The following is a 21,337-nucleotide window of genomic DNA, read 5'->3' as shown; positions in this document are numbered from 1 at the left end:
TGGCCTCCCTTGGCCTTCGAGCCTTTTTGTGTGCAGCGAGCGCCTCCCTTTTATATCTCAAGGGAGGCGCGTACACGGCCGTTGAGTCCCTGACAGGTGGGCCCAACGATGTAGTATAAAATAACATACTGTACAAACATTATGGCGTTGCAGGCGACGGAGATCTCATTCCTGGATTTCCTTGCTCGTGGGAATCTTCCGTCCGGCATAGCCATGCCCTGTCTTGTCAAAATGGCGCCAGGGCATAGCTTGCGGTGTTGCCTACCGCGTAGCTAAACGGGCCGTATAGCTTGCGGCGTAGGCGGTATGATGAAAAGGTGTTGTGCTGTCGTATCCATTTAATGCGGCAGATGGGCTCTTCTCGGATACGGCTGCACTGTGTACCTCGGTAATATGCGGTCTACAATGAGGCCTGATAAAAGCTGCCTCGCGTGCCGCGGCGGCAGAGAACGCCTCAACCACCCGCATTGAATGCGGTGGGTGGGCGAGTCTTCCAGCAGAAGACTCGCGCCCGCGCCTGCGCCTGCGGGACACGTGGCGCCCCCGGACCCCGCCCCGGCGGTATATTGGTTCTACGCGTGTGGGAGGTCCGGACGGACGCGGGGAGGACCCGGACCCCTATGGGGGGTCCGAGCCCTCTGCTGTTGGCGCGGAGCTTCCCCTCCTCAGGGGCACGTGGCGTCATCGGACCCGTCCCAGAGCGGGGAGCGGGTCCGGGGCCGTTGGCCCGGTGAGGTAAGAGCCTGACCGGTGGGGCCCGGCTGCTCCGCTCCTTAGGGCGTAGTTACGGATGACTACGCGAGTCCTGTCTTGCTGCAGTAGGAGTGGGTATCCCTGCTACAGGGTACCGACAGCAGCCTTGCTAGTTTATACTGTTTCAGGTGCACTTGTGGTCTAGCTAGATAGGGGGACGATTAGTCTGCTTGAGACAGTTTAAGTTGGGTGGTTCCGCCACATATATGGGTCATGGAATTTATATCCACTAGTGTATAGCGCGCGCGAAGCGCGCGGGCACGTAAAAGATGTTTCACTTTGTGATCTTGCTTCAACTGCATCACCTAGTTTGGTTTTTATATTAAATAACACTAAAAGCTTTTGAGGGATTGAGCAATATGAATGTGCAATGTAGAGGTAGGGACATTTAACACCCAGATAATTTGCATTAGAAATTTAAGCACACGGCTGTTCAACTAAAGTAAGGAAACATCGAAATAGGATAACTGATTTGCCAGTCCACTGATATGACGGCATCTAAAACAGCAAGTACTACTACATAGCACAAATATTACAAATGTTCGGTTCAACAGGCTAAACTTTGGTGGAGATGTCTAGTGTGGTAGTTCAGAAGGTTCAGAAGGAGGAAAACGCGCGCTTACAATTGTACCGTATAATTTCAGCACTTTTAAATTTGTTTACTATTTCCTGACTAGCTCTTCTCCATCTGTACATACAACTTGCTCATGCTTGTAGAAACTGCAAAAGGAGGAAAACGATCAAAGAAAGAACCAATATAATAGACAGGTAGAAACAAAGAGTCAATATGCACCCCAAAATATAGTTTAGAACCTACAAAGTAAACTCCCTCAAGATTTGGGGAATCATTACTTATGGTATGAGCGCATCTAAGAATCAGAACATGTGGTAAATAGCTAACTATATCAATGGGGAACTGAGGTATAATACATGAATATCTTCTTGATTTAAGAGCTTGTATCCATACAGCTTACAATTAAATTGTATGACACATGCAAGTTCCAAGATGTTTTTGGGTGAAGCAAAGAACCTAGATACTTCTTGAAGAGAATTTTCACAGTAGAGAAGATAGATGTTTTCAATGCTTTCTCACTTGGAGCAGGGCTGAATGTTTACTGACATTATCAGCTACTATTTTGTCATTCGAATAAGAAAGGATATATTTCTTTCCTACGTGTTCATATTTGAATTGGGGCTACTGAAGCTGCATTCTGTTGAGAGAAGATCTGGATTCTTCTTGAGGAGAGTTTGTTATTTGCACATGAGAGGGGATAGATTTTTTTTCAGTGCTTTCACACCTGGTGTGGGGACTGTCTTCATTTACCGACATTGCAGAGTACGTTTTTTGTCTGTTGGGAGAGATTGTAGTCAAAACCATGTGCAGTAGAGAGAAAATGTCAAAAGGAAGGATTCATGAGTCATGAGTTCACATGGGTAGAGAGGCATTATTTTTTTTAATCAATTCCTTTCAATTGTGGGCAATACTTTTTACATGATATAGGTTTGAACAATGTTTCAAGAGTCATGAAGAGTAATGGTAGTGCATAATTTGGTAATCATGCAATGCTACTAACCGAATTGTTTGAAACATCCTCATCCTAAAAGTCCAATCACTCCTCAAATCCCAATTCAAGGGATGAGGCAACATTACTAAAGTTCTCTTCCACTGGTAAAGAGTTAGTTGGATAATGCATCTATTGTTTTAGAATGGGCGATGCTACGGTACTCCATTTACCTCTTAAGAGGTAAGAGTTCAAATAAATCTGAGCCACTGAATTTTCAAGAATTAAATCCATCTTAAAAATAAAAAATGTATATGTCCTTAATTATCTTGCATGCATGCATGCAGATCCGAAAATCATGGAACTACGCGCTAAATCTCGTTTTCTAATCATGCATGCAGACCGTTTAACTAAATCATGCATGTACCTGTATGGAAAAAATGTAGCAATATTAGTGAGTTTAGAAAAAAAAATTCTGTACACAGTTAAAATGCATAGCACCTCTCACACAAAAATAATAATAATATGTGCACATGTATTTATGTCACCCTATAGAAAATAAACGCCTAGATCTAACACATACATTTCTCTTTTTTTTCATATCATTTGTTACAGGCATGTCACGTTAGACCAAGTCCTACCACTAGATTATATCATGATACATATACGCACCTGTCATGCTACAAAAGTTATATAGGCACCTTCCATGATATGGATCTAAAAATATTTTTTTTGTTCAAGTTTGTCACGTTTACATGTTATTGTCACGAACATGTTTTTTTTCAAAGTAACCACACACACCTCACGTTTGCTTTTATTCACGTTAAGAAACAAATATGAGATCTCAATTAATTCCTATGGCGGGCACCTCATCATGTGGAAAAAACATAAATCTAAGATCTCAACTAATCTACATGCAAGTTAGTTCTAACTCTCTATTTTCTGATTTGAAAATATTAAAACTATTACCACCTAAGAGGTAATATTGCATTAGATCAACGGTCCACAGTTACTTCGGTGTACCGTAGCAAAGCCCTTTTAGAATGGAGCCTACACCCTGTGTTTCTTCCTTAACTGGTAGATTTAGGCCTTCGCCCTTCAGTGAGTACTATGAAGGTTTGTGATATTTTAGCTTGGCAAAATTGGTTCAGTAAATACTAAAGATTCCAGCTTCTATACACTTCCTGCCTTTAGTATATACTGGCTATAGTGTGGACATGGAGAAAAAAAACTGTACTTGCTTATTGATTGGAATGCGAATGTGAAGAAAAATCATTTTTGGGATCATGTCCTGTCAATGTCAGATCTAAGTATGAACGCAAGAAAATTCATTCCCAAGAGGTGTACGCTTCAGGAAAGCCACTTGGGCCATGTTTGGTTCATAACGTGAAAATTTTTTTCACAAAAAGATGAATGTTTGCATGGAGTACTAAACAAAGTTTATTTGTGAAACTTTTTCACGGATGTGTGTAACTTTTCGAGATGAATCTAATGAGTCAAGTTCCACCATGATTGGATACAGTGATGCTACAGTAACCGCACCTAATCATCCTCTAATCATGCAGTCAAAGACTTTATTAGCTACAGCACATGCTACAGCACCATAATTATGGAGGTTATTTTGTAATTAGACTTCATTTAATACCTCTAATTAGTAGTCAAAGAGGCGAAAAATGTTCATAAAAACTTTTTCGCCCCCTAACCAAACACGGCCTTGGACAAACAATCTTCTTCCTTTGTCAGGTGTGTATGTTTGGTACCAGTCCTCGTATGACTGGTTTTCATCTAGGTGAATAAGCAAACTCAATATAAAATTGTAGAATAATAAGTGCAAATGTGCAATTGAACTTACCAAAACTTAAAAGCTGCAATTCTGGTTTCTCTGAACAAGCTAAATTAGCAGTAGCATCCTTTTCTTTCTCTCTCCAACTGCATACCAAAAGAAAAGAGTAAAGGTAGATCAATGTTGGGCTCATACCTTAACAGCGAAATAAGTTCAATAAAATCAATTTAGTACAGTACTGGAGAAAATATTTGACAAATTAGAGTTGATGCTATTTGAATTTGTGGAGTTGTTAATCAGCTGCCAATATTAATAATATTGTTCTCAACTCTGAAATGTAAGCTTGTTCAAGGAGGTGTCTTTTTCCTTTTAAACCCTGATCATATAACTACTACTATGTTTCTTTCATTTCACATGAGGCAGAGTAACTACAGGCTTGCCGTTCAAGAAGCAGCTACTCACGTTCTACTGACTTAAATTGTGCATGAAATCCACTGAACAAATTTTGGGAGCCAATATCCCAGGCAGCAGCAGCTCCATTCACCTGCAGAGAGCAAAATTCACTGGGTTCAGTTCAGAGAACGGGAGGAAGCAGAGTCGAAGATAGCTCCGGTGGATGGCAAAGCCAAAGGGGCAGCCACCGTGGTGCTGCCGCCGCCAGCAAACTCGCGGCCGCGACACAGGCGGGCGGCTCCACATCCAGAAGCAAACTCGCGGCCGCGGCACTCTTAACAAAGACCACCACCGCCCATTGTTGACACTCAAAATTGGCACGATGAAGGTTTTCTAGATAATTTGGGCAGACCGGTCAGACCTCTCCTCTAAACCGGTCAGACTGGTCTAGACAAGTTTGTCAAATTACAAATTGGACTGCACCATTGCGTAGATCTCGTCGAGACGATCGAAATACATATATAGAACGTCCAATTCGGAGTCCGGATGAGGAAGTTATGCCTCTTGAAAGACCTGCACCCCGGTCTGACCTGTCCAGAGACCGGTCAGACCGGTCCGAAACATCCAATCCGAGTTAGGAGTTGTATTTTGACACAGAATTTGATAGGGTTCTGACTCCTAACGGGTACAGACCTCTCCATCCTATATATATGAAGGGCCACGGCCGATTGAGGGTAATCCCAACCGATTCACACATTTATCCTTTACCTTTTACCTCCAAATCCTAACTTTTCCAATCTCATCTGTTGTTCTTCGCTCGTTTCCACGGCGTTCGATGGCGTTTTGAGTGGCCTGCCGACCTTAAAGCAACCATAGATCCACGAGCTCCGACGGGTCCCTCCCGAGCTCGAGGTTTTAGGTCTTCGCGGCGTTCTTTGTAGAACTGGTCTGACCGGTCGCCATAACCGATCTGACTAGTCCGTGCGTAGGGAGACCGTTGGTGAAGATCGTGTCGACGATCAACGCGCGTTTTAGCGCTTTCAAGTGTGTTGGCGAAAATTAGTGTCAACACCCATTGCCCATCACCGCGGGGGCAGCCGAGGCATTTCCTGTGCGCGCTGGATGCCGAGGGAGACCATCTGCAGGAGCAGCGGCCGCGCTCCCCCTCGTCGCGGAACCATGGGAAGGAGATCCGGGAACGCGGCGACGTCCCGCCGCGCGCGTCCTGCGAGGCCGCCGCCAGTGGAAGCAGCGCAACGCACGCGTGCTCCGCGGCCACGCTGCCGGACTCCAGCGCGCACACCATGGCGTCGGACTCCGCGAGGAACCGGCACGCCGCACGCGGCGCCCGAGGACGTCAATGCGGCCAGCACGGAGATGGCTCGCTCGTGGTATAACGGGAGGAGGTCCCGGCGGGTGGAGCCTAGCAGCGCCGACACTGCGGAAATGGACGCGGCGGCGGGCGCCTGCAGCGATGCCGCGAAACCCGCCAGGTCCTCTAGCAGTGTAGCGTCTTCGGAGGCCAGGCGGAGCTGGGACATCATTGCGTCCGCGCCATAATCCACGCCACCACCGGCGACGAAGGGTGCCGGCGTGGCGAGGAGGCGCGCGTAGGCAGCGAGGCGGAGGAGGACGAAAGCAGTGAGACGGTGTAGAGGTGTCTGAGCCTCAGCTTCGGCACTTCCGCCGCTGCGGACAGAAGCGCGCCGAGCGTGGTCAGCGGGAACTCGGGGCTGGCGAGGGCGTCCGCACCCCGCGAGGTGAATTGGAGCATGGCGGGGCCCCGGGTGCGGCACGGCACGGCAGGGAGAGCCGCGCGCGTTAGAGCCACAGAGGCCATGGCGTGCGGGGTTGTTGGGGGCGCCGCTCCTAGCGTCCGGCCCTGCGGCGAGCGAGGAAAGATGGGAGGGGAGGGGAGGGGGGAACTGATTCATAGGAGGCGGCAGCAAATGTGAAAGCGACGAGCCCAGGAACGTTTGGGGAAGCAGCCACGAAGACCACGGAGACGACGAGCACGAGGCAACGAATGCGGCGAGGAGTGGTAGATGAAGAGCAAGGAGAGGACGGCGAGTTTCAGTATGAACGGGATGACAAAAGATCAGCATGAACATGGAAAAAGAGAGCAGGCTTTGACAGGCGCTCCACGCGCTACAGGTTTTCGGGACTGATAAAAAGCTGCTGCGGAGTCGTGTGAACGCAAACACACTGTGTAACTAAGCACTGTGGAACGTGTGCGCCGCAGTGAGGCAAAGGTCGAAAGAGTGGACACTGCCGGCAAAGGTCGAAAGAGTGGACACTGCCATGAATCAAAGCTGTCAAAAGGCTGTGAAGAATTAGACTCGTGTGAAACGTCGACGCCGCCTTGAGAAGAGAATGGACTCAGCTATGACATTTGGTGCCTTCAATCGCACATCGGACAGAATTCATGCCGACGTGGACCTGCTGAGAGCACGGGATGGCTACACGCTCTCACATATAGAAATAGAAATAGAAATTTATGCCTACTTATCTGCCATGGTTTTGGTATAGTCCTTGGATGCTATTTTGTTAATCTTATTTTAGTGGGCAATTCCAATATGAGATATATGTGATCGGCTGTCACAGCCGTATCAATAATACTATTATTAAATTTGATTATACGCTAAAGAGGCCGAAATACTTGATGGGTACAGTATTATTTTTTTAGTTGGCGAGGGGTACACACTATGTAAGAAAAGCCCTATAGTGACGGGCATCATCTCTTTAAGGTGACGGGTATCGCGCCCGTCAATTCTTCAGCATCACTGTTATGAACAGAAAGATGACGGTCGTCTGTCCGTCACCTATGTGACGTTATAGGTGACGGACTTCACTAGAGAACCGTCACCTTTCTCAGTGACCAGGTACCCGTATGAAGTCTACGCCTATCACCTTTGTCCAATACAGGTGACGGGCGTAACACAACGCCTGTCACCTATGATTCAAGCATAAGTGACACGCACAGGACAGCGCGCGTCACCTATGATTCGAGCATAAGTGACGGGCATAGAACAACGCACGCCACTTGGAATTTTTAAAGGTGACGGGCTGTGTTTCCAAGCGGTGTCACTTGGTAATTATTAAAGGTGACGGGCTTTGGTTGTTGCCTGTCACCTAGGAAATAGACCCCTGCAAGGTCTTTTTTGCTTCCGGCTGCATCCTGGAGCACAGTTAGGATTTGGTAGCCATCTTGATCCAGTAAACACACATAATAGAAACCATATACATCAGAAATCTCCATTCATATATATCACAAAGGTTATATTAGAAACAACCACCAAGTGTACATGACAAACTATATATTATATCTTTTCACAACAAACAATATAAAAATCACATGAATCCAACAGTCCATGAAAGAACTCAGTTCAACTGCGATAGTGGAAGTCAACTATATATTTAGCATTTCAAAAAAGGCATCAGAACTGGGAGAGATATGTTTGGATTATAACAATCCATGAAGACCTTAGCCTCGAAAGGCATAAGCTACTGTATATTTGCCATGAACACCTCAGCCTCACTGTGTGGCATGTGCTTCATGCCTTTTGAGGCAGAGGTGTTCATGTGCAAGTACACAATAGCTTATAAGAACAATCTGCTTTAATTTGTACTCTTGTATCGATCTCTCAATCTATCCTGGTGAACACTAAGGTGGAGGTTGAGATGGATGTTATTTGGCAAAGGTGGCAATGAGTGCTTCACTCTCCCATATCATTATTTGCCAACAAATATCAGTATACAAATCAGCAACTGCAAATTACTTGAGTGTGGCAGTTCAAATCAGCAAGACAAATCAGTAGACAATTCAAGAAGGGAGATCCTTCATTTCTAAGAAAATGGAACACAAAGAACGGTGAAGGATGCAAAAATCATGGAATAGGATAAATAACCTAGCCACGACTGAGGGTGATGACACATAACACCACATAACACCACGGTGATCGTCAATAATTATGTACAAGCTATGGTGTCCACATTATTATGCATATTTCATACAAAGCAACAAAGTTCATGTGTTCATTTATTTAAAATGCAACAAAGTTCAGGTGTCCACATTCTCAAATTCTATCCTATGCAGACCTCGTGCTTTGATATAAAAAAGAATCGGCGATGTCCACATTATCACTCTCTCTATATGCCTCTCTATATATGTGTCTCTCTATGTATGTGTCTCTCTATATATCTCTCTATGTGTCTCGTGGACGAGAGAGAGCATGAATGGAGACATCGCCGACTCTTTCTTATAATCGAATTGAGGACACATGCTTTTTATGAGCTATTTACTGTAACTTTGATATAAAAATTCCTGATTCAATTAAGAGTGTCCAAAAACTAAGCATGAATCTATTATACATGTAATCCCAAAGCATCGACTTGTAACAATCTTGAATGTAATAGCACTCATGAAAAATAAAAGGCAAAGGCATCAACTTGTAACAATCTTGAATGTAATAGCACTCATGCATTATTTGATCTTTGATAAGAACAAAAACCTTCCCTAAATGAATAAATCTATCCCTAGTCTCTCTTCAAGGAGGAGGAGGGGCTCACCGGCAACGAGGAGGCAGCGGTCAGCGACGCTCGAGTAGGAGGAGGGGCTCACCGCCGACGAGGAGGCGGCGGTCAGCAATGCCCGAGGAGGAGGAGGGCGGCGGTCTGTTGTCAGCATGGAAGACGAGGAGGCACTGGTCCCAGCCCACGCGTGGCAGCGTGGAGGAGGGTGGTGGTCGGACGACGACGTGGACCAGGGATGACAGCCGCCGGTCCCATGGTGGCGTGGAGTAGGCGGCGGTCAGGGGCCCGAGGAGGAGGGGGGACTCACTGGCGACGAGGTGGCTGTGATCATCGACGCCCGAGAAAGAGGAGGGCGGCGGTCGGTCGGCGGCATGGAGGACGAGGAGGCCCTGGTCCCGGCCCACGCGCGCCGGCGTGGAGGAGGTGAGGAGAGGTGGAAGTGGGCTAGGGTTTGGAACAGGAAACGGCCAAGTGTTGTTCTATATATTCAAACGAAAGAGAAAGGTGACGCGCGATATATGTTGCCCGTCACCTATGTCACCTTTAGCGGACCGTTCGCTTTAGATTGTTTCCAGTGTGGCCTGTCATCTTTGTCTTAGGTGACGGACGAGGTTCGAGGCCTGTCACCTATGTCTGATAGGTGACGGGCTTTGCTGTTGCACATGCACTTCCAGAATGCAATTCCAGGCTACACTTACACGTCCAGACTTGCACTTGCACTTGCAATATATTACATTAGAATTCAGACATCAATTAATGTACATTACACTAGAGATATATTACATCAAGACTCAAGGTTTCCTGACCAGCAGGAACTACAATCATGCCAACCAAAAAACAAAAGTAAGCATCGACAGTGATGCTCCAGTTTCCTGCATGAAGTCAGCCTCCATTCCTTGGTGATGTTGGTGCAGTCACAGCAATCATATGTACTTCCACCCGCCACTTCTTGGATACCATCATCTATTCTTTCTTCAGTGCTTGTTCAAGCTCCTTCTTCTGTGCTTGTGCTTTTGAAAGCTATTCAACTAGTCCATCGATCTTGCTGACTTGTGTTTGTAGCTCTTTGTACAAGGCCTCAATTTTTTGAGCATTCTCAAGCGGGGTTGCCTACATGTCAAATTCAGAATGTAAGTTCTCAATGGTGTAGTATGCAGCTAGTGAACAAACTATAGCATATTTGAGTACTGGAAAGAAAAACTATAGCATATTTATTTGACTGGAAAAGTAAAACTAGCCATTGCAGCCTATATGTTGCTAGCTGCTTCTTGAGTTCATGATTGGAAGAGATAAATTAAAATTCTTACTGCAGATACATATAAGTGCTCCCTGTGCATGCAGCACTTCTAGTGTCACAGGTCCAGAATAATGAGCTCACAGGTCCAAAACAATGAGCTACCAATCTGGAATTGAAGCTACTCACTAATGATTTAGTTGTTCTTTATTGATCCTACTCACTATAGCATCTACTTTTACCAATCAGGAACTGAAGTTACCAAGCAGGCGCAATTGATTAATCATGAATCAGGAAAAGAATGATCAACACCTGCTTCTTCCCCTTTCCCTGCTTCTTGTGCATCTGATTGGAGCTCTTCAGCTTCTTCCCCTTTCCCTTTTCATCCTCCGAGTTTGAGGTCAAGTCGATCTGGACCTGGGGGCCTCTATTGGGGCTCCTCTCCTCAGAGCGGGTGGGGGAGCTCGGGCCGCCAGTTGGAACCGCTGTGGCCGGCAGGGAGCTTTTCTTCCCACTCGCCTTCACCTCGCCGTTGGAGCCGCCTCCCCAGGAGGGGGAAGCGCGGCGGAATTGCTGGCCCTCTATGCCCTAGGAGAGCTTCTGCCCGGTCATCTTCACAACGCCGCCGGAGCACCAGCGGCCATTCCCATCTCGTGGCTGTATGCGAGCCTGCGCAGAACGGCCGCCGTGCGCCATCTCCGTGCGCCGCTGGTCAGTGGAGGGGAAGGAAGAGGAGGGGAAGAGTCGGCCAATGGAGGGGAAGGAAGAGCCGGTCACCTATGTATCATTTAAAGGTGACGGGTATCATCATGGAAACGGCCAAGTGTCGTTCTATATATTCAAATGAAAGAGAAAGGTGACGCGCGATATATGTCGCCCGTCACCTATGTCACAGGAAAGGTGATGCGTGATATATGTTGCGCGTCACCTATCTTTACATAAGTGACGCGCAATATATGTAGCACGTCACCTATGTCACATGTGATGTTGCTAGCAACATTCAATTGCTTGGGAATCGCAACTGCCGGTGCTCTCTCGACAACCGCGTGTGCCCTCTTGGTTGCCGCGCACCGTTTCTAATTCATCTCTCGATCTCACGATCTCGGCAACCGTGCACCATTTTGCATTCCTCTCGCCATTATATATATTGCCTCTCGGCTACTCTCGGCTGCCATCTTCTTCGCTGTAGCACGCATGCTCTCGCCACCGTTGCCATCCCCTCACACCCCTGCTCTCGCGCAGCCGCTGCTGTGATGTCGGGATCCGTCTCTCGCTCCAACCGCCGCCGCCACCACTACTTTCAAGTGGACTCGTCGTCATCATCGCCGCCGCCTTCTTCCTCCCCTCACCACCGTCACCATCGCCGGTCGCCTCCTCTTGTTGCGGCTCCGGCCCCGGCTCCTGCGCCAGCCCCCACTCCGGCCCCGGTGCCTGCTCCGGCCCCTGCCCCGTTGCCTGCGCTGGCCCTGCTCTGGCGCCGGCTCCGGTGTCTGCTCCAGCACCTGACGATCCGGACCACCCCTTCAGCTTCGGCGACGCCTGGACAATCAGTGTCACGAGGGATTCGTTCAACGAGTTGAACGACTATCTCGTCCGCCTTGGGAAACCTCCGGTGAACCCACCCATCGTGGAGAATGTCTCCGGATATGTCTACGCCATCTTCAGGGTGGCGGAAGTTATCAGAGACCTGCCATGACTATGTATATCGTAGTTTGTATGTAGGTCCCTATATATATATAGGGTCCGACTATTGGGAGCCCAGGGCTTCTAATAAGAAACGGAAGCCCCGGCCAACTAGAGCCAGCCCCCGGCGCCCCCACAAGCGTGCCAGCCCCATGCACCTGACACGCGCGTCCGCTGCATGCGCAGGTGAGGGAGGGCTAGAGAGTAAAAAGATGTTTTTTTTTCACGCTGGTTTTTTTATAATAACTTTTTGCTCGGATATCCAGTTCACAAACGGTTTTCACCACTAGGTTACTAGCATTTTTTGCATCATATGAGATCCATTTTGAATAACTTTTTTGGAAAAAAATTCAAATTTGAATCTAGACATCATAGATACCTATAGTTATAGTCATAGATGCATCTATTCTGTGACATGGCATAGAAACATATGCGTGCAGTCATAAAAATATATGTGCAGAGGCACAAATAACCTCTGTATCTAGTTGGCTCATATAAATCACATTAGCATGTCATAGAAGGCAGTGATATAGGTCATAAAAGCTAGCGATGATGCAAATCATTTTATGCTCTATGCAGGGTCATAGAAACATGTGTGCAGAGGCATAGAAATATGTATAGAACCGCATATAACAACTAGGGAAATGGGGGATTTAAATTTTGAATTTAATTGCTCATAGAATTTGAACTTCGAATGTTGTTGACCCATATAGATCACACTGTCATGTAGATCATAGAAGGCAGGGATACAGGGCGTAGAAAGGGTCATATATGACAGTTTATACTAACATGTCATAGAAAGTAGCGATATGGGTCATACACCCATAAAACCAGACATAACACGTATGAATATTGGCATATAACTAGACGTCCTCTGCAGAAATTTGTGTATCCACACATTCAAAAATCATGCACACAGCATCAATCAAAGAGCTAGTACAACATAAATTTTAAATTCACCGGTGGTGATCATAAAATGCAGTAGTGACAATCATAGAAAGTAGTGGTGATGACCACTAGACGCCAGTAGATTCCAAACTATCTGGCCAGTGAGAGAGAGGTGGTTTCCACGCTGGTTATTTTATGATAACTCTTCACTCCAATATCCAGTTCGTAAATGGTTTTCAATCATAGACTTGGGACAATGGCATAGAAACACATCAACATTGGCATAGAAAGCCGAGCAATGTCATAGAAACATGAACAACAATGTCATAGAAGGTGACAATCATAGAGCTACACTCAAAAATCATACAAATTTGAAAATTTATACTTCAATCGAACAAAGAAGAAAAAGGAAGAAATAGAGCAACTAATCCCATCGTCAATTTTTATATCTACAGCAACACAGTTGAATCCGTACACGGTTAAATGCAAACAAACGGTAAACAGTCATAGAAACCCACTGTACATATCATAGAAAATGCTAATTGAATCTGTACATGATTAAATGCAACAGTAAGTCATAGAAACCCAAAGTACATATCATAGAAAATGCCACTATGCATCCCTGCGGAAAAAAGGAGGAATTTTGAACTCCAAGCGGGAATGGGGAACGAGATGCTCGTCGCGAATCCGCCGCTGCCCCGTCCCCTTCCGGGGGTCCAGGGACCCAGGGGTCGCCGCTCCAGACCATGCTCACCGTCGGGGAGGGGCCGAGGGTCGCCGCCGCCGCCAGATCTGGCACCTCCGCTCCAGGGCCATCATGCACCGCAGGGGGTCGAGGGCGTCGCGCAATGGCTGGAACCGCTGCCGGATCTGGCGCTGGATCTCTCGTCCAGCCTGTAGGACACGTAGGTGTCGACGACGGCATACACGACCTGGCCCCGCTCCAGGTCCCGCTTCTCCTGGTCGCATATGGCGATGGCGTCGGGCTTCTCCATGTTGAGGTCCAGCACCTCCTCGGCGTACTCTTTGAGGCCTAGCTGCAACGGAATTAGCTTCTCCATGTTGAGGTCTAGCAGCAAAATTAGCTTCTAAACTGCAACGGAATTGCACAACTGACCCATAGGACAAAGGATCCAGCAAGAAAACAAGAAAGAGTAAATTTCACCAGCGGTCCCTGAACTTGTCCCGAGTTCTCATCCCGGTCCCGGTACTCTCAAAATGCACGTCTAGGTCCCTGAACTTGTCCCAAGTTCTCATCCCGGTCCCGGTACTCTCAAAATGCACGTCTAGGTCCCTGAACTTGTCCCGAGTTCTCATCCTGGTCCATGAACTTGCTAATCTATTTCATATAGGTCAAAACCTCCATAACATGCGCTCCAAACAGTACGATTAAGTGAACTGATAGGTGGGGCCCATATGGCAGTCACACCTCTCCCTTCTAGCGCTGTGCTGGCCCGCTGGCGCTGGACCGGGACCAGGACCGGAGCGGGGCTCGCCCGCCAGGGCGCGCTGGCGGTGGTGGCCATGGAGGGCGCCGCCCTCGGGGTGGTACGACATCCACAGGGAGCGGGGTAGCCGAGGGTCGCGTGGGACGACGGCCTTGACGGCAACGCGGCTGGGTAGGGAGGGCGTGGGGCCGGTGGAGGGGCGGCGGGGATGCGGGGTCCGCCGTCGGCATGGCCAAGCGGCGGTTGGGGCATGAACGAGGACCGGGGCGGCGTGGAGCTGAGGTCCATCGTGGCAGCGCAGGCGCACGGGTGGCGACGGACGCTAGGGGTGGGGTCCGGCGGCGCCCATACAGAGGGAGGAGGGAGAAGGGAGAGGTGTGACTGCCATATGGGCCCCACCTATCAGTTCACTTAATCGTACTGTTTGGAGCACATGTTATGGAGATTTGGACCTATATGAAACAGATTAGCAAGTTCATGGACCGAGATGAGAACTCGGGACAAGTTCAGGGACCTAGACGTGTATTTTGAGAGTACCGGGACCGGGATGAGAACTCGAGACAAGTTCAGGGACCGCGGGTGAAATTTACTCAACAAGAAATAAAAAGCTCCTTTATTGTGGCACGAGTTGGGTACAAAGCACCATGTGCACGCACCTTCTTGTAGACCCCAGCGGCATGGCTCCTACGGCCGCGCGACCATATTGGCATTGCTGGACATGCGAGCCCCTCGATCTGTTGGGGTGCCGCTGGATCTACCGCCGGCGCCGAGCAACTAGCTCCGCATGACCCATCCCTCGGCTAGCAGGAACGGTGCGGTGAGCACATTGGAGCCGCGACGACTACTGCGCTGCTCGCCGCGGAGCTCCACCAATTGTTGCGTCGGGATGGGGGCTGGGGTGGATGGCGGCTGGATGCGTGCAGGTGGGGGTAGGAGGAGGGATTAGGGTTTGGTGGGATGGGGTAGTGCAGTTATATACATCTAGACATGGGCTGGCCCAATGGGCCTGGCGTGGACCGGTGGAAGGTGGGCTGGTTGGGGAGCTGGTTGGCCGGGGCTTCCATTTGTTATTGAAAGTCCTAGCCTCCTAATATATATATATATATATATATATATATATATATACACACACACACACACACACACACACACACACACGTGAACGGGCGGCGACACGGGGGAAAACTCGAAAATTTCAAGCTGCAAATTCAAAAACTCGAGTTACTATTCACAACACTATTCAAATACAGCTAACACTATTCAAATTTAGCGGCACTATTCAAATTATCAGGTACTATTCAAATTCGGAATATGAATAGAAAAATCCCACTCGTGAGGTGGATGAACCACTTCAGGGAGATTAACCAGGCGTCGCTTTCGTGCTACTATTTGTGGCAGTATTCGGGTAATATATATATTGACTAAGTATGCGCTTTACTCTTAATTAAGATTATGAATAGTGCACGAGCACTCACCAGGAGGTGGCTTAGGCACCAGTATTCAGCACTAACTATTGAACGATAGCGACCTTCGTGGGAGGTGGACGAGTGCGTGATTATTATGTGCGTGATTAGTGAATATGCAGGGTATGGGTATGCGTGCTTCTCAGGATCTTGGCAGGTTGGCGAGGCCAAAAATTCAACCGGTCGTGAAACTATGCTTGTGTAAATCCTACTCAGTACTCACCGCATATATCGCTAGCTCACTTCAGAACCAGGCCGACCCGGTCTTCTCCCAAGCTAACCCCGGCTATGCGCACACAGAACTCAGGCTCTACCGTCTTCCCAGGCAGTTCCACCAGAAGGGAACACTTCTCTGCGGACACAGGGCTCTCTCAGACGCCTCTCTCTAGGCTAAATGAGAGCAACTCAACACAGAGGTTTCTCCTCTAGGGTCCCTAGCGTAGAGACACCACCCCATATGAACGAGCTCAAAGGAAAGCTGAGAAATTCACAGGAAAGCTTAATCCATTTCCACATAGCAAACTTACATACGGCTTTCCCTTTCGGGAAACCCCAAGCACTTACACAACCTTAGGGATTACCTTACAAGCGACTGGCGATCACAACAGGCTCCCTTATTTCTATAATACAATGAGAGTGGAGTGGTACTAATTAAGTGGAGTGGTGATGGATGTGTTCTGAGTATTCGGCGGTCGGTGTCTTCTCTCCTCTTCTTCGTCCGGCCATGAATTCGTGCATCTGGCTTCTCCTTTTATAGACGGGAGGAGCCTTCTGGCTTAAGGAAGCGCCTGGACACCCGGCGTCTTCAATTATTCTCCTATACTGTTGCTTGGATAGCTAGATGGCGCTGCTGCCTTCAATAATTGTCCTAACTACAGTAGAATTTACTATTTTAATTATTATTTATTCCTTTTGCCTTGTCCACTTCCGCACAACTTTCTTCACGTGATATTCTCTGGAGATATTCGGGGGTATAGTCACGCCCGAATGATTGATGTCAAACACTCTGGCATGTTTACCCCACACATCAAGCAAACTTTATGGCATGTCTATCCCATGACGGAATTGTTGATAACACCTTATCAACATACTGGAAATATTAATATTGATCTTGCTGATAGTCTTCTTGCAATATTTCTTCTTCATTATCAACATCTTTTGGCTGCCATATTTCATACCATGTCAATAGTTCTCGATATTCTTTTCTTAGTTCACATTCTGCACCGTAATTAGGCTTGATCAATCTTCCCACTTCTCTTTGTATTATACTCTTTTTACCATAATATTCTCGTAGGAATATTTTTGTTATCTGATTTTGATACATCATATAGTATTCAGGATCAAATTTTGTATTTCCTTCTATTTCTTTTGCTTCAATAAAGATTCTCCACTTGTCATGATTTGTATTATTGGTAAATAATTCTTCATAATTTTGCCATGTATCAGAAGACCAGGTAGTAGGAAATTTATATAATCCTTTTGTAATATAAATATCATGGCTTGCTGGTCTTATTGGTTGTGTAAATTTTGATGGATTAGAGCAGAATATAATTCTATACCTTCCTTGGACACAAGCCAATTTTTTTACATGCTTCTTTAAATACCATTCCAAGGTCCGATCGACAAATTTCTTTAAGTGTTCCATAAATATCATAAGCTAAAACATGATCTACAATAGTTTGTAAAGAGATATTATCACCAATATTTCTTTGTATACTTCTAAAGTATTTTAAATTTAAATCAGCCTTGAATATTATAAATTTATGATAAGGCTTGACAGTTAACTTATTATCAATATGGAGTAAAGGAAAGATATTTGACTTGGCAATTATACCCAAGTGCCTTTCTTTTCCTTGATATAATTTTATAAAATAATTTTGTATATCAAGAAAGGTTTTGTATTGTCTTTCAACATATTTGCTCCATATTAGATCTATAATATCTGGTGTAAAGCATGACAGGACTTGCTCAATCTTAAAGCTTATTCTAGGGAGAAGAAATTCTTGCGAAGTATTACTCAGATATTTGTTCACCTTCTTATCTTTCTCTAAAATACTTTCATCTACCAAATCTATCTTAGTTACTTTATTAACTTCTTTTTTATCATTTTGCTATTCTAAACATGATATACATGCTTGTCTTAAGCAAAGACCACATGTTGCATGTTGTCCTGGATCTTGATAATATATGCAATATACACAATTTATATTAGAATCTTCGTTTTTATGATCCCATTTATGTTCACAGATTATTTGATCCATCATTTCTATTTTTAATCCAGCTAGCTCATCAATTAAATCTAATTCTTCCTCACTTGATTCATTTTCTTCCTCATATTCTACTTCGCCGGTCTCTATTATTGAATATATTGACTCATCATCCATTATATCATCATCACATACTAAAATATTCTCATTCACACTATCTATTATTAATATCTTTTATTGTTCTTCTTGCTTACTAGAATACCTATTCTTACCTTTATTAGGGCAAGTTTTACTTAAATGATCTGGTGAGTTACATATAAAACACCTGCATGTGCTATCATAATTCTTTCTAGGATTATATCTTCGTACATTTCTTTTATGAAGGAAAAGAGCTCTATTATCTGACCTCCTCAGAAAATATCTCTTCTTTGTTTTTACATTTCCCTTCTTATAATTCTTGGATATCTTTTATTTCTAGATCTCTCTTCTCCATATGTCAATGGTATTTGAACTATCTTATTGCAAAAATTATAATCTGATTGCTTCATTGACCTTTGAGCTTGTATATTTGTGCATATCTTTATAAGCTGCTTAAAAACAAATGTTATATCTCCAGAAATGTTATATTCTTTGCATTTCTTTTTATATTCTTCGAATATCATGGACCCTAAAGGGTCTGGCAACTTATTAAAATATATTTTGACAATTCCTTTATTATATCCTTACTTAGCAGTTGTAGCATTATACAAATAGTGCTGAGAGAATTCTTTTATTCCTTTCCAGTTTGTTAAAGTTAGCTTTTCTATTTCTTTTAATCTTTCATTCTGCAATGTAGTATATCCTAATTCGCGATGTTCTCCTATGACAATGCTTGAAATAATATTTGCAAAATTATATGGATTACTACCAGCTCTTTTTAATTCTTCATAATAATTAGGAAAGGCTTATATCCATTGTTCCCATAAAACCTTAGCTGATTCTCCTAAAAATGTTTCTAAATATGTAAGCATATCTTCCACTTTATTTCCAATATTATGCTGGTTCTGTATGTATTTTTGCACTATTAATCCTTTCCATATACTGATTATATTAGGCCAATCTATAGGATCATGTGCTGCTAAATTTAATATAGCACCATCACTTCTGTAATTTTGAAATTGAACTATCTTTTTAAATTGTCTCCCTTTTGAACTCATATATTTATATTATCCAGGTATATAGCTATATGCAGGTTCTTCCTTTTCTGGAGGCCAAGTTCCTGACATTCTAGAAGGTCTTTCTTTTTCTCCTTCAGTTTTTATTTCTGGACCTCATCTTCTTTTAGATGAACCAGGGTCAAGTTCCATTGCTTCTATAACATGATCTTTGTCTTGTAAAGATATATGTATTTCTAAATCTTTGCAATATGATTCATTTATATCTTCATCCTTTTCCTCATAGCTTTCTAATAAATACTTATTATTAATTTCCCACTGTTCCTCTTCACTAATAATATCATCTTGTATATTCTCTACCTTTACTTCGTTTTCCTTTTGCAACTTTAATTTTTATTATCTAAATTATCTTGTTGTTTCAGCTCATTTTTATTTTGTTATATTGGTGTATAAGCCTTTCTACTATTTAATTCTCTTTCCTTTTTAATTTTGTTAAGCCTATAAATTTCTGGTCTAAAGTAAATTTCCTTTTCTCTTATAACAGACCATTCACATAGCATAGAAGTATTATATTCATCAGAAATTTTACTCAATTTAAACACGTACTGCTTAATTTCATTTTCTAGAGCTTCCATTTTAAACACGACTAAGATATTCGGCTAATCTTTATATTCTAAAAAATATCACGAAAACCCTTAAATTCAAATTTTAATAACCAGGCTCTGATACCAATACGTGGGAACGGGTGGAAACATGGGGAAAACTCGGAAATTTCAAACTGCAAATTAAAAAACTTGAGTTACTATTCACGACACTATTCAAATTCAGCTGACACTATTCAAATTCAGCAGCACTATTCAAGTTATCAGGTACTATTCAAATTTGGAATATGAATAGGAAAATCCCACTCGTGAGGTGGATGAACCATTTCAGGGAGATTAACCAGGCGTCGCTTTCGCGCTACTATTTGCGGCAGTATTCAGGCAATATATATATTGGCTAAGTATGGGCTTTACTCTTCATTAAGATTATGAACAGTGCACGAGCACTCACCAGGAGGTGGCTTAGGCACTAGTATTCAGCACTAACTATTGAACGATAGCGACCTTCGTGGGAGGTGGACGGGTGCGTGATTAGTGAATATGCAGAGTATGGGTATGCGTGCTTCTCAGGATCTTGGCAGGTTGGCGAGGCCAAAAATTCAGCCGGTCGTGAAACTATACTTGTGTAAATCCTACTCGGTACTCACCGCATGCATTGCTAGCTCGCTTCAGAACCAGGCCGACCCGATCTTCTCCCAAGCTAACCCCGGCCACGCGCACACAGGACTCAGGCTCTACCGTCTCCCCAGGCAGTTCCACCTGAAGGGAACACTTCTCTGCGAACACAGGGCTCTCTCAGACACCTCTCTCTCTGGGCTAAATGAGAGCAACTCAACTCAGAGGTTTCTCCTCTAGGGTCCCTACAGTAGAGACATCACCCCATATGAACGAGCTCAAAGGAAAGCAGGGAAATTCACAGAAAAGCTTAATTAATTTCCACACAGCAAACTTACATATGGCTTTCCCTTTCGGGAAACCCCAAGCACTTACACAACCTTAAGGATTACCTTACAAGCGACTGGCGATCACAGCAGGCTCCTTTATTTCTATATTACAATGGGAGTGGAGTAATTAAGTGGAGTGGTGGTGGATGTGTTCTGAGTATTTGGCGGTCGGTGTCTTCTCTACTCTTCTTGGTGCAGTGATGAATGCGTGCGTGTGGCTTCTCTTGTTATAGACGGGAGGAGCCTTCTAGTTTAAGGAAGCACCTGGACACTCGGCGTCTTCAATTATTCTCCTATACTATTGCCTGGACAGCTGGACGGCGCTGCTGCCTTCAATAATTGTCCTGACTATAGTAGAATTTACTGTTTGGGGGTATAGTGTTCCACGCCCGAATGATTGATGCCGCAAACATCAAGCAAACTAACTTTCTGGCATGCATATCCCATGACGGAATTGTTGATAACACCTTATCAACACCAAGTGTATATCTAATATATTATGAAAAATAAATAGATATACATAGTATATGTGACATTTGGCCACACAAATGTTGTTCGGCATGCAAAGCATTGCCAAAGAACAATTACTAGTGCTGAAACAAATGCAAAGGTGATGGCATATCTCTTTCGCTATCTCAGCAATACAACCTGTCGATCGTGCACGCGCGCAGACAACAGATGCAAAGATTTGTTGGTTGCTGGATCATTCTACCATATATGCTTGGCTAGCTGAAGTGCTTGCCACCTTAA

The 21,337-nt window shown here is 45.0% G+C and overlaps 1 long non-coding RNA gene across 1 annotated transcript; it reads right to left on the bottom strand.

Annotated features, from left to right (window-relative positions):
• Nucleotides 1-1,132: 1,132 nt before the first annotated feature.
• Nucleotides 1,133-4,858, bottom strand: LOC120665874. Its single transcript, XR_005671410.1, has 3 exons — nucleotides 4,501-4,858; nucleotides 4,108-4,184; nucleotides 1,133-1,473 (listed from the first exon to the last, which is right to left on the bottom strand). It is a non-coding gene; the product is annotated as an uncharacterized LOC120665874 (long non-coding RNA).
• Nucleotides 4,859-21,337: the final 16,479 nt, after the last annotated feature.

This window comes from Panicum virgatum, chromosome 3N (assembly GCF_016808335.1).
Source record: "Panicum virgatum strain AP13 chromosome 3N, P.virgatum_v5, whole genome shotgun sequence".
Taxonomy (NCBI): domain Eukaryota; kingdom Viridiplantae; phylum Streptophyta; class Magnoliopsida; order Poales; family Poaceae; genus Panicum; species Panicum virgatum.
This window is presented reverse-complemented; position numbering and strand designations above follow the sequence as displayed.